The sequence below is a fragment of the Chlorocebus sabaeus genome, chromosome 15 (genome assembly GCF_047675955.1).
Source record: "Chlorocebus sabaeus isolate Y175 chromosome 15, mChlSab1.0.hap1, whole genome shotgun sequence".
Lineage (NCBI taxonomy): Eukaryota > Metazoa > Chordata > Mammalia > Primates > Cercopithecidae > Chlorocebus > Chlorocebus sabaeus.
The window spans coordinates 2,558,587-2,571,945 of record NC_132918.1 but is presented as its reverse complement, the minus strand read 5'-3'; the positions used below and the strand labels follow the sequence as shown (position 1 = coordinate 2,571,945).

Below are 13,359 nucleotides of genomic sequence, written 5' to 3'. Positions count from 1 at the left end.
TCATAGGGGGTTGAAGTGAGTTTTTCTTGCTGTCTTCTGTTCCTGAATGGAATGGCAGAACTGGTTGAGCCAGATTCCTGGTCTGAGTGGTGTCAGCTGATCCACTGAGTGCAGGGTCTGCAAAATCTCTCAAGCACTGATCATAGGTTTTACAATAATGATGTTATCCCCAGGAGCAATTTGGAGAGGTTCAGACTCTAGGTGCCAGAGGTGGCATGATCCCTAAACTGTAATTTCTAATCTTGTAGCTAATTTATTAGTTCTGCAAAGGCAGACTGGTCCCCAGGCAAGAAGGAGGTCTTTTCAGGAAAGGGCTGTTATTAATTTTGTTTCAGGGTCAAACCATGAACTGAATTCCTTCCCAAGGTTAGTTTAGCCTACTCGCAGGAATGAGCAAAGACAGCTTAAACATTAGAAGCAAGATGGAGTTATTTAGGTCTGATTTCTTTCATTGTCATAATTTCCTCAGTTATAATTTTGTAGAGGTGGTTTCATGATCATGCAACTGCACTCCAGCCCGGGCAACAAAGCAAGACCTTCTCTCTAAAAAATATAAATAAAATGGTTAAAATGGAAATTTTTATATTACGTGTATTTTGCCGCGATAAAAAAAAAAAATGAAAGAGGCCGGGCACGGTGGCTCATGCTTGTAATCCCAGCACTTTGGGAGGCCGAGGTGGGCGGATAACGAGGTCAGGAGATCGAGACCATCCTGGCTAACACGGTGAAACCCCGTCTCCACTAAAAATACAAAAAATTAGCTAGGCGTGGTGGCGGGCGCCTGTAGTCCCAGCTACTCGGGAGGCTGAGGCAGGAGAATGGCGTGAACCTGGGAGGCGGAGCTTGCAGTGTGCCGAGATCAGCCACTGCATTCCAGCCTGGGCGACAGAGCGAGACTCCGTCTAAATAAATAAATAAATAAATAAATAAATAAGAAAGCAAGCTGGTCTAGGTCTATTAATATGAGGCAAAACAGAATTTAGGACAAAACAATTAGAGTGAGGACCACTTAATTGTGATAAAAGCTTCAAGTCATCAGTAATAATTAATATTGGTACAAAATATGTATGTACCAAATATTATTGCCTTGACATGTATAAAGCAAAAGCTGTCAGAATCACAAAGAGAAACTCACAATGCTTAAGGGAGATTTGAACAAAATTATCTCAGTAACTGATAAAACAAGAAGTCAAAAATTTTCTTTCAGCCAGGAGTGGTGGCTCACGCCTGTAATCCCAGCACTTTGGGAGGCTGAGGCGGGCGGATCACGAGGTCAGGAGTTCAAGACCAGCCTGGCCAACACAGTGAAACCCCATCTCTACTAAAAAATACAAAAAATTAGCTGGTCGTGGTGGCAGGCACCTGTAATCCCAGGTACTGGGGAGGCTGAGACAAGAGAATCGCTTGAGCCCAGGAGGCAGAGGTTGCCAGGAGCCTAGATCACGCCATTGCGCTCCAGTCCGGGTGACAGTGAGAGATTCTGTCTCAAAAAAAGAAAAAAAAATGTCTTTCACATCAGGTTGAGAAAACATATACAAAGATCTTCCGAGAAGCATTATTCATGACAGCCTCAAACTGGAACCAACCTATTAATAAATATCTATCATTAGTAGAAGAGAGATACACATTGTATTAGATTAATCCAATGTAATACTGAACAGCAATGGAAATGAATGAACTGTAGCTACATCCAACTACATGGATGAATTTCAAAACATAATGCTAAGCAAATAAAGCCAGACTCAAAATAATATATTCTGTATTATTCCATTTATGTGAAACTTAAAAATAAGCAAACTAAATTATGTGTAGAGAAGCATATTTATTTGATAACATTATTTTTATAAAGCAAGAAAGTTATTTCCATAAAATTCAGATTTTTTTTTTTTTTTTTTTGAGACAGAGTCTCATTCTGTCATCAGGCTGGAGTGCAGTGGCATGATCACAGCTCACTGCAATCTCTGCCTCCAGGTTTAAGTGATTCCCCTGCTTCAGCCTCCCTAGTAGCTGGGATTACAGGTGTGTACCACCATGCCCAGCTAATTTTTTATATTTTAGTAGAGATGGGGTTTCACCATGTTGGCCAGGATGGTCTTGATCTCCTGACCTCGTGATCCACCCACCTCGGCCTCCCAAAGTGCTAGGATTACAGGCACGAGCCACCACACCCGTCCTCTTTTCTTTTGAGACAGAGTCTGATAATTGTGGGTATTTCTAAGAGGAAAGAGGAACATTGGAATTGGAAAGAGACCAGTGAGCCAAGGGTGGAAAATGTTGATGTAGATGTCTAAGATTTTGACGAAATGTTATTTTATGGCCTGGATGGTGGTTATATGGATATTTACTCTATAACAATTCATTAAGATACACATTTGTATTTTATGTATATATGTGTTCTATTTCACAACCTTAAATGTTTCTTAAGGAATTAATGGAGCACACCTTCAGAGTTGGGTGGGAAAATAATTCTGAACCTAGAAATCCAAACTTAGACAAGCTAGCTATCAAGACTGAGGACAAACTAAAGCCATTCTTACACCTGTAAGGATTCAGGGTTTCTCTACTATTTATGTTTTCTGAAGGAGATAATTGAATATGTTGGCCAGGAAATCAAGTGTGAGGAGCATGTAGAAAACAGAAAATGATAGTACTAACCCTGTTAATCTAATAAAAAGAAACCCTAGGATGACTGCTTGCAGTGGGGTTTGAAAGAAATCTATTCAAATTAAAACAGGAGGTCCACATGCCCCAAAAAGATATTCTTGAGAATTCTAGAATAGACCCTGAACAATTTTAGAATAAGGAACTAATAGATATCAGTGCTTTCATGAAGAAGGTTTTTGCTTCTCCTAATGAGGGAAAAATTATTATAAAAATTCTAAGACAGGAAAGTTATGATCCAAACTTGAAGTAAACTAATGTGGTATGAATTTGGGTAACTGTGGTTCTTTAAGAAAAGAGAATCCATCATACAATTTTCTTTTTCTTTTTCTTTTTTTTTGGAGACAGTCTCATTCTGTCGCCCAGGCTGGAGTGCAGTGGTGATCTCAGCTCACGGCAACCTCTGCCTCCTGAGATCAAGTGATTCTCATGCCTCAGCCTCCCAAGCAGCTGGGATTACAGGTGCCTGTCACGACACCCAGCTAATTTTTGTATTTTTTAGTAGAGACAGAGTTTTACCATGTTGGGCCGGCTGGTCTTGAACTCCTGACCTCAAGTGATCTGTCCATCTCAGCCTCCCAAAGTGCTGGGATTACAGGCGTAAGCCACCATGCCTGGCCCATCATACAATTTTCTAGGAATATTGTCCTTTGAGAGGTCTAGGGTCATGACATAATTATAGAGGAAAACATAATGTCATAACAATTTAATATTTTTATTAATTTTAAATTTGTGTCATCGACCTACAGACAAAGCATGGGGATTCAGTTATGATTTCTGAGCAGAATGTAAATATTTTCAACCTCAACAATGTAAATATCAAAGTGAAGTTCACAGAAACCAGAAGGTAGAAGTAGGAAAAGAGATAGAAGCAAAGGGTCGGGGAAAAACGTCAAGAGACGTTAGTGAAAATCGACAGAATTAAAAACGAAGAGTTTGAGGACAGAATCTAAATGTATAAAAGTAACCAATGGAAAGAAAACCAATGATACAACAAAAGTTATGGTAAAAAGAAGAAAAGGAGAAATGGGGTGGTATCAATTAGCTAAATCCTTATTAATCATAATAAACAGTAAGTAGACAATGCCTACAGTTGATAAATTAAGAATTAGCAATGTACAGAAATATATATGAAACCAAAATAACTAATGAAAGAAAAGGTGCCTGTAATCCCAGCACTTTGGGAGGCAGAGGCAGGCAGATCATTTGAGTCCTGGAGTTTGAGACCAGTAGTGAGACCTCATCTCTACAAAAAAAAAACCCAGAAAAATTAGCTAGGTGTGGCGGTGCATGCCTATATTTCCAGCTACTTCAGAGGCTGAGGCAGGAGAATCAGTTGAGCCCAGAAGGTGGAAGCTACAGTGAGCCAACAGAGTGAGACCAGCTCAAAAAAAAAAAAAAAAAAAAAAAAAATAGAAGAAGAAAGGAAGGGAAGGGAGGGAGGGAGGGAAGGAGAGGGGTAGGAGGGGGAGGAGGAAGAGGAGGTGGAGAGAGGGAGGGAGAGGAGGAGAAGGATAAAATATTACAAGTGGTTGTTACTAGGAATGGTGAGAAGAGAAGTGGGTAATGGCACTGAAGCTTTTTATGTCTTTCAGCATTCTCTGATTGTTCTTAAACCATCAACAGATCTGAGTATGTAGACTAAAAGGGAATATTTGGTGAAGAGATCTTTTTTCACTATGTACACTTGCTATGGACATGTTCATGCCTGCTGCCTGGCAGGCACCATTCATTAAGTAGGCCCCTGTTGCCAGGGAAACCAGCTCTTCACTGATACCAAAGATAATGCAGAGGCCTGCTGCTCACCAAGCAACCTTCCTCATGAGCTATGACCTCACCTTCCTGAACTGTCTCTTGCCCCTGTATGATACTGTCCTGCTGCACGAAGCGTACACTTGCTATCTCTCACTTCCTTCTTAGTCACCTGTGATGCTGGCTAAGGGAGCTAGGCCAGTCAGCAGTGACCTGTTGCCCTTGGTTTATTATAAGCAACCTGTTCACAAGAAATGATCTTCTGTTGTTTTATAAATTATATGCATCACAGCACACAGAATAACATCAAAACCACATTAGTTTTTTCATACTTTCTTCACTGACCCCAGGGGAAGAGGGGAGAGCAGGGAGAGGACGTTCTCTTTTTTTAAATACTGATTTTGTTGAGGTATAAAGAACATATAGTAAGTTCACAGACCTTAAGTATACAGTTTGATGAGTTTTGGCAAATATATATACCTGTGGAACCAACATCCCAGTCAAGATATAAATACTTACATCAGCTGGGCGCGGTGGCTCATAACTGTAATCCTAGCACTTCTGGAGGCCAAGGCAGGCAGATCATGAGGTCAGGAGATCAAGACCATCCTGGCTGTCTACTAAAAATACAAAAAATTAACTGGAGTGGCAGTAGGCACCTGTAATCACAGCTACTTGGGAGGCTAAGGCAGGAAAATCGCCTGAACCCGGGAGGCAGAGGTTGCATTGAGCTGAGATAGCCCCACTGCACTCCCGCTCGGGCAACAGAGCGAGACTCCGTCTCACCAAAAAAAAAAAAAAAAAAATACATTGACCCAGAAAGTTCCTTCTGTCAGTAGCACTTCACGCCCCCATGCCCCCAACCCTTGGTCTCCCTGCCTTCCCATCTCCACTCCCACCCCTCACTGCTCTGATTCTATCACCATTGTTTAGATTCTTCTGCTGTTGATCTTCATCAAACCAGTATATTTCCTTTTGTGTCTGGTTTATTTTCCTCAGAATAATGTTTTTAACATTTATCCATATTGTTATGTGTCCAGATTAGTACTCTATTGTATGGATAGAGCCTATTTTGTTTACCCATTTCCTGTTGAGAGACATTTGACTTGTTCCCAGTTTTGGGTTATAATGAATAAAGCTGCTATGAACATTCTTGAACGATGAACATTTTTGTGAACATATGTTTTGATATTTTTGTGTAAATACCTAGGAGTGAAATTATTCAGGTATGGTATAGGTTTATGCTTAACTTTATAGAGTACTTAAACTTGATTCTTTTATCTAAAATTGTGATAAAATACACATAACATAAAGTGGACCATCTTAACTGTTTTTAACTGTACAGTGCAGTGGTATAAGCACATTCACATTGTTGCACAGCCATCACCACCATGCATCTGCAGGACTCTTTTTATCTTGCAAAACTGGAACTCTGAACCAGGGGTGGTGGCTCATGACTGTCATCTCCTTTGAGAGGCTGAAGCAGGAGGATCGCTTCAGCCCAGGAGTTTGAGACCAGCTGGGACAATATAGTGAGACACTGTCTCTAGAAAAATAAAATAAAAATAGACCAGGCGCGGTGGCTCATGCCTGTAATCCCAGCACTTTGGGAGGCCAAGGCGGGCACACTGCCTGAGCTTAGGCGTTCAAGATCAGCCTGCCTAACATGGTGAAACCCCGTCTCTACTAAAAATACAAAAAATTAGCTGGGCATAGTGGCGCTTGCCTGTAGTCCCGGCTCTTCTGGGGGCTGCAGCAGGAGAATCGTTTGAACCTGGGAGGCAGAGGTTGCAGTGAGCTAAGATCGTGCCACTGCACTATAGCCCGGGCGACAGAGTGAAATTCTGTCTCTAAATAAATAAATAAATAACATAAAATAAAAATAGCCAAGTATGGTGATTGATACACGTCTGTAGTCCCAGCTACTCAGGAGGATAAGGTGGGAGGGTGGCTTGAGCCCAGGAGTTCAAGCCTGCAGTGAGCTGTGAGCATGCCATTGTACTCTCCCTGGGTAACAAAGCAAGGCCCTATCTCAAAAAAAACCAAAACAAAAACAAAACAAAACAGAAAAAAAAACCCAAAACTGGAACTCTGAATCTATTAAACAGTAATCTGTCACTGAGTGGCACTAAGCGTAAACAATTTTTTTAACAAAAGAAAAAAGTAAAAAGTAAATTTTGAAAAAAAGAATTAAACAAAAAATCTCCATTACCCCCTCCCCCAGCCCCTGGCAACCACTGTTCTACTTTGTCTCCGAATTTCACTACTGTACATAACCTTATGTAAGTGGAATCAAACAGTATTTGTCTTTTTGTGACTGACTTATTTCACTTAGGATAGTGCCCTCAGCTTTAAAAAGGAAAGACATTTTGATACATGCTACAACATAATATTGCGTTGTATGTACATACCAAATTTTATTAATGATTTCATCTGTCAATGAACATTCGGGTTGCTTCCACCTTTTGTCTATTGTGAATAATGCTGCCGTGAACATGTTTAAGTCCTTGCTTTCACTTTTTTGTGTATACACCCAGAAGCTGAAATGCTGGATTATATTTATATGCAATTCTATTTTTAATATGAGTCACTGCCATACTGTTTTCTATAGTGGCTGCACCGTTTTACGTTCCCACTAAGAGAACATGAGTGTTCCAGTTTCACCATATCCTCACCAACACTTATTTTCTGTTTTGTTGGTGGTAGCCATCCTACTGGATGTAAACTTGATTCATTTTTCCAACCTTTTTAATATGGAATTTTCAAACACACACAAAAGATGAGAGATCTCCAGGTACCCACCACAAGCTTTAATAATGATTAACATTTGGTAGCAGGTGGACAAAGATATACCTTCTCTATAGCAGCTATAAGATCAGGGACAAACAGAGATCTATTTGGAACTGCCAACTAAGAATGGTGTTTTATAGGCTGCCTGATGAATAAGGTTAGACAACTAATGGCCAGTCCTTCAGCCTGTGCTCAAGGGACGGGATAACAGTAAAGCATAGTTGGTGAAGGAGCAGCAGAGACAGGTCACAATCGATAGGCCATAAGAGAACCCTCACTATCACTTAGCATTCAGACCATTCGCTTCATATGCTTACAAGTTATTTTCCTTTCATAAAAGAAAGCTGAGGTGTTTATTTGTGTTTGTGGTGCACGTGATCCATGAGAGGGGACTCAACCAGATGCTATGTGTAAGTAGTACTTAATCCAACAGTATTAGTGGGCTGGCGGGCTTTCCTGGTTACATGGGAACCCTAGAAACCCAAGCCAAGCACAAAAGCCAAGACTGAATTCTCCAGTAAGTCACCTGGTAGCCTCGACAAGCTGATGCTTAAAAAAAGAGCCAGTGACCATTAATAGGAAGCTCCTGAAATGAGTCCTCTGAACATCTGCAAGTATGATCAGCTACACCTGAGCTGAGACTTGCCTTTTTCCCTGCCAGGAAATCATGGGTTCAAAAATGGCAGGCACCACGTATATTAACTGTATTTCCTTATTTTCTGTCTTCTTGATGTTCTGGCATCAGGTGCCTCATTAACCCAAGAGACTTCCCCTCCTAGGACTAGCTAATTCCTAGAAATATCAAACCACTCCCCTGTAAGCATGCCATTCCTATGCAAACCAATCAATCCAGAGCCCATACTCTAAACCACTTCCTTTACCTGGCAAGATCTTCCACACCAGGGGGCAATGTTCCTCTGTTCTAATCATTCCCGGGACTAGATACCAGAGAGTTACCTGGTTACATCCTAATAAACCCATCAGAAGTTGAAAATATCATAAGCCAAAAGTAAATTTAATCAGGTGTGGTGGCACATGCCTGTAGTCCCAGCTACTTGGGAGGCTGAGACAGAAGGATCACTTGAGGCTGTGGGGCCCTATGATCATGCCTGTGAATAGCCACTGCACCCCAGCCTAGGCAACATGGTGAGACCTCATAACTTAAAAAAAATTAAAAAACAAGCTCTTACCAGTCAAAGATGAGGCAATATAAGCAATAAGCACTAAAAAGAATGATGACTGAAAACCAAAATACATAAAAAGATAAAAGTCCACAAGCTGATAAATAAAAGGTTTTATTTAAAAGCCCACAAGTAAAAAAGAGGAGAGAGACACTAACTCCTAATTCTGAAAATCAGTAATTAAAGGGAAATAAGCCTTCAGCAATTTATTTTTCTTTTCTGAGACAGCGTCTTGCTCTGTCACTCAGGCTGGAGTACAGTGGCACAATCACAGCTCACTGCACCCTTGAACTCCTGGGCTTAAGCAATCCTCCTGCCCCAGCCTCTCAAGTGGCTTAGACTACAGCTGTGTGCCTACACATTTTGCTGATTTTAAAATTTTGTAGAGATGGGGTCTCACTATATTGCCTAGGCTGGTCTCCAACTCCTGGGCTCAAGCAGTCCTCCCACCTAGGCCTACCAAGTAGCCCGGGCCATAGGTGTGCACCACCATGCCCAGCTAATTTTCTTTTTTTCTATTTTGTAGAGATGGGGTCTCACCATGTTGCCTAGGCTGCTCTCCAACTCCCAGGCTCAGACAATCCTCTTGCCTTGGCCTCCCACGTATGAGCCACAATGCCTGGCCAATAATTTTTAAATGAAGGCCCCCTGGGGACAGGCACTGGGCACTGGAGATTCAGCAATAAAGTAAAATACATTTCCTCATTGATCTTGTCAGTGACTCCTTTGCATGCTTGCTTCACACTGTATTTCAAGGTAACAAAATAGTTGCAGTTGATGAGAAAAAGTTCCATCTTACAGAAAACTTTCAGCTAATAAATGTAGAGGGAATGATAAAGTTAGAAAAATAACTATATTTTGAGTCCTAATGACACAACAGACCCAGACAACAATGACCGATAGATGAAAAATATCAGGTGAAACACTCAAACGGAACCTGTCAATGGCAAGATTGGGCTGTAACCCTGAAACCACTGATCAATCTCGGCATTACTAAAACGGGCCTGACCACATAGTCTGTGATCCTGATGTAAAGCAATAAGAAGTACATAGCACCACCTTTTCAGTAGCCAAAACAGTTAAATCTGAATCTAATCAAGCCTTTAGAATTACCTTCATGATTGGATGAAATATGGAGAGCAGAGGAACAAAGTCAACAGCACAAAAAGGAAGAAAACAGATAAATCTAGAGAGTACCACATTCAGCAAAACTGAGCTGGTTTCTTCAAGAAAATGGCATGGAAAAAAATGAGAAGTAGGCAAAAGGACTCCTCTGGATTGAATGAAATTTAAGAGAGACAGTAGCCAAGTATGACGTGTGGACCCTGTTTGGATCTAGATTTGAAGAAATTGATTGTAAAGTCATTTTTGAAAACAAATAGTGAAATCTGAATATGGGTTAGGCATTAGTTTTTGCCAAAGAATTATTATTAGGTGGGATAATGGTACCGTAATTAGGTAAGATTGTAATTATTTATTTAAATTATATTGTTTTTAGAGATAAAAATAAGACCTTCAGTGCTGAAGAAGGGCACAGTGGCACATGGCACAGCACAGCACAGCATCTACATCATCAGTCAAATAAGAATTCAAGGCAGCTGTCTAGCTAAAGTCCAGCGAGCGACGCGCAGCTGGGAGGCGGGAGAAAACGTGGTGCCGGACCGGGCCCTGGAGTTAGTCCCCGGCGCGGCGGGGGCGGGTGTTGTCTGGTGCTCTGGCTCCCCATTGCTTCCGTATCCATGATTATTTGCACTTTCAAGTGCTGAGTCCTGGACACAGTCGATACATCTTCACAGCCACACCTGCCAAGGACTTCGGTGGTATCTTTCACACAAGGTATGAGCAGATTCACCTTGTCCCCGCTGAACCTCCAGAGGCCTGCGGGGAACTCAGCAACGGTTTCTTCATGCAGGACCAGATCGCTCTGGTGAGGAGTGCTCCCTCCTCTCCAAGACTCGGTGGTCCAGGAGCATGGCGGGCGGGCCGTGATCATCTCTGACAACGCGGTTGACAATGACAGCTTCTACGTGGAGATGATCCAGGACAGTACCCAGCGCACAGCTGACATCCCCGCCCTCTTCCTTGTCCTGAGAGGGCTACATGATCCGCCGCTCCCTGGAACAGCATGCGCCACGGGCCATCATTTCCATCCCAGTCAATGTCACCAGTAACCCCACCTCTGAGCTGTTGTAACCGCTCTGGTCCTTCTGGTAGAAGAGTTTGTCCCACATTCCAGCCATAAGTGACTCTGAGATGGGAAGGGGAAACACAGGAATTTTGCTATTTGGAATTTGAGGATAGCATCTGGGGACAAGTGGAGCCAGGTAGAGGAAAAGGGTTTGGGCATTGCTAGCCTGAAAGAGGGAAACCACACCACTGGCCTTCCCTTCCCCAGGGCCCCCAAGCGTGTCTCAGAAGAGGCAAGAGACAGGCCCCAGGGCTTCTGGCTAGAGCCTGAAACAAAAGGCGCTGAAGGTAGGTGGCCTGAGAGCCATCTGTGACCTGTCACATCTCATTTGGCTCCAGCCTCCCCTACCCAGGGTCTCTGCACAGTGACCTTCACAGCAGTTGCTGGAGTGTTTTAAAGAGCTGGTGTTCGGGGACTCAATAAACCCTCACTGACTTTTTAGCAATAAAAAATAAAAATAAAAATAATTCAAGGCAATAAAAGGCATAATATAGGCTTTAGAAATTTATTTTATATTTATAACGGGTTTTATGTACAATAAAGATACATTAGTTATTAAACAAGGTATAAAAACACTCAATTCAAGGATATGGAAAAATAATCTAATAAAAATAACAAAATAGGAAGAATTAATTTTAAAAAGCAGAAGTCAATGAAATAGAAAATAATAATACTGATATATAGGCTGGGTGTGGTGGCTCATGCCTGTAATCCCAGCACTTTGGAAGGCCAAGGCAGGAGGACTGCTTGAGCCTAGGAGTTGGAGACCAGCCCAGGCAATATAGGAAGACCCCATCTCTATAAAAAATTTAAAATCAACCAGACACGGAGGTGTGCACCTGTAGACCCAGCTGCAGTGGAGGATCACTTGAGCCCAGGATCTTGAAACTGCAGTGTGCCATGTTTGCACCACTGCACTCCAGTCTGGGTGATAGAGGGAGACCCTGTCAGGAAGGAAAGAAGAGAGGAAGGAAGGAAACAACAACAACAACAACAACAACAATAATAATAATAATAATAAATAAATGCAAGAACAAATTCTTTGAAAAAGACAAAAATAATCTGTGGTGAGCCTAATTAAGAAAAAGAGAAAGCCCATGAGAGAGGGAGCATAACCTGAGATACAGAGAAAAAAAATGCTAAAAATAACTCAATAAATTTGAAAACCATAATGAAAAACTCCCTAGGAAAATTTGTTAAAATTGAAATTAATTCAATATGTGTAAGATAGAAGAAATGTAAAAGTTGTCAAAGAACTACCTAAAGTGAAGCTGGGTGTGGTGGCTGACACCTGTAATCCCAGCACTTTGGGAGGTTGGGAGCGAGAGGATCATTTGAGCTCAGGAGTTCAAGATCAGCCTGGGCAACATGGCGAAAATTCCGTCTCCACACACACAAAAAACCATTAAAATTAGCTGGGTGTGGCGGTGTGTGCCTGTGGTTCCAGCTACTTAGGAGGCTGAGGTGGGAGGATCACTTGAGCCTGGAGGTCAAGGCTGCATGAGTTGTGATTATGCCACTGCATAAGCCTAGGTGACAGAGCGAGACCCTGTCTCAAAAAAACCAACACAAAACAAACCGAAAAAAACCAAAGTAGCACCTTTCTCATTCTTTCTTTCTTTAAAAAAGAATTATTTTAATGATGTATAATAGGTGTACATAGATTTGGAGTACATGTGATTACAAAGTTCAAATTGGGATATCCATCACCTCAAATATTTGTCTTTTCTTTATGCTAGAAACATCCAAGCTATTCTCTTCTAGCTACTTTGAAATGTACAAGATTACTGTAAACTATCAAACACTAGGTCATATTTCTTCTATAAAACCATGTATTTCTATCAGTTGATCAACTTCTCTTCCTCCCCTCCTCCTGATACCTTTCCTGGCCTCTGGTAACCATAACTTTGTATCTTCATGAGATCCAAATTCTTAGTTTCTACATATAAGTAAGAGCATATGATATTTGTCTTTCTGTGCTTGGCTTATTTAGTTTAGCATGGTGACCTTTAGTTCCATCCATGTTGCTACAAATGACAGGATTTCATTTTTTATGGCTGAATAATATTCTATTTTGTATATGTACCACATTCACATTTTCTTTTCTTTTTTTTTTGAGATGGAGTCTCGCTCTGTCACCCAGGCTGGAGTGCAGTGGCGCCATCTAGGCTCACTGCAAGCTCTGCCTCCTGGGTTCACACAATTCTGCCTCAGCCTCCTGAATAGCTGGGACTGTAGGCAACTGCCACAACACCTGGCTAATTTTTTTCTTTTTCTTTTTTCTTTTTTTTTTTTTTTTTTTGTATTTTTAGTAGAGACGGGGTTTCACCGTGTTAGCCAGGATGGTCTCAATCTCCTGATCTCGTGATCTGCCCGCCTTGGCCTCCCAAACTGCTGGGATTACAGGCATGAGCCTCCGTGCCTGGCCCACATCCACATTTTCTTTACCTATTCATCCATTGATGAGCACTTTGATTCCATATTTGAGCTATTTGTGAGTAATGCTGCAACAAACATGAGAGTGCAGATACCTCTTTGGTATACTGATTTTCTTTCTTTTGGATATACGCTCAGTAGTGGAATTGCTGGATCATGTGGTAGTTCTAGTTTTAGTTTTTTGAAGAAACTCCATACTGTTCTTCATAGTGACTGTACTAATTTACATTCCCACCAACAGTGTACAAGGGTTCCCCTTTCTCCACATCCTCACCAGCATCTGTTACTGCCTGGTGTTTTGATAAAAGCCATTTTAACTGGGGTAAGCTGACCTCTCATTGTAGTTTTGAT

The 13,359-nt window shown here is 41.6% G+C and overlaps 1 pseudogene; it reads left to right on the top strand.

Annotated features, from left to right (window-relative positions):
- The first annotated feature begins 4,205 nt into the window (after window positions 1-4,205).
- Window positions 4,206-10,598, top strand: LOC119620743 (protease-associated domain-containing protein 1 pseudogene; annotated as a pseudogene).
- The last annotated feature ends 2,761 nt before the right edge of the window (window positions 10,599-13,359 follow it).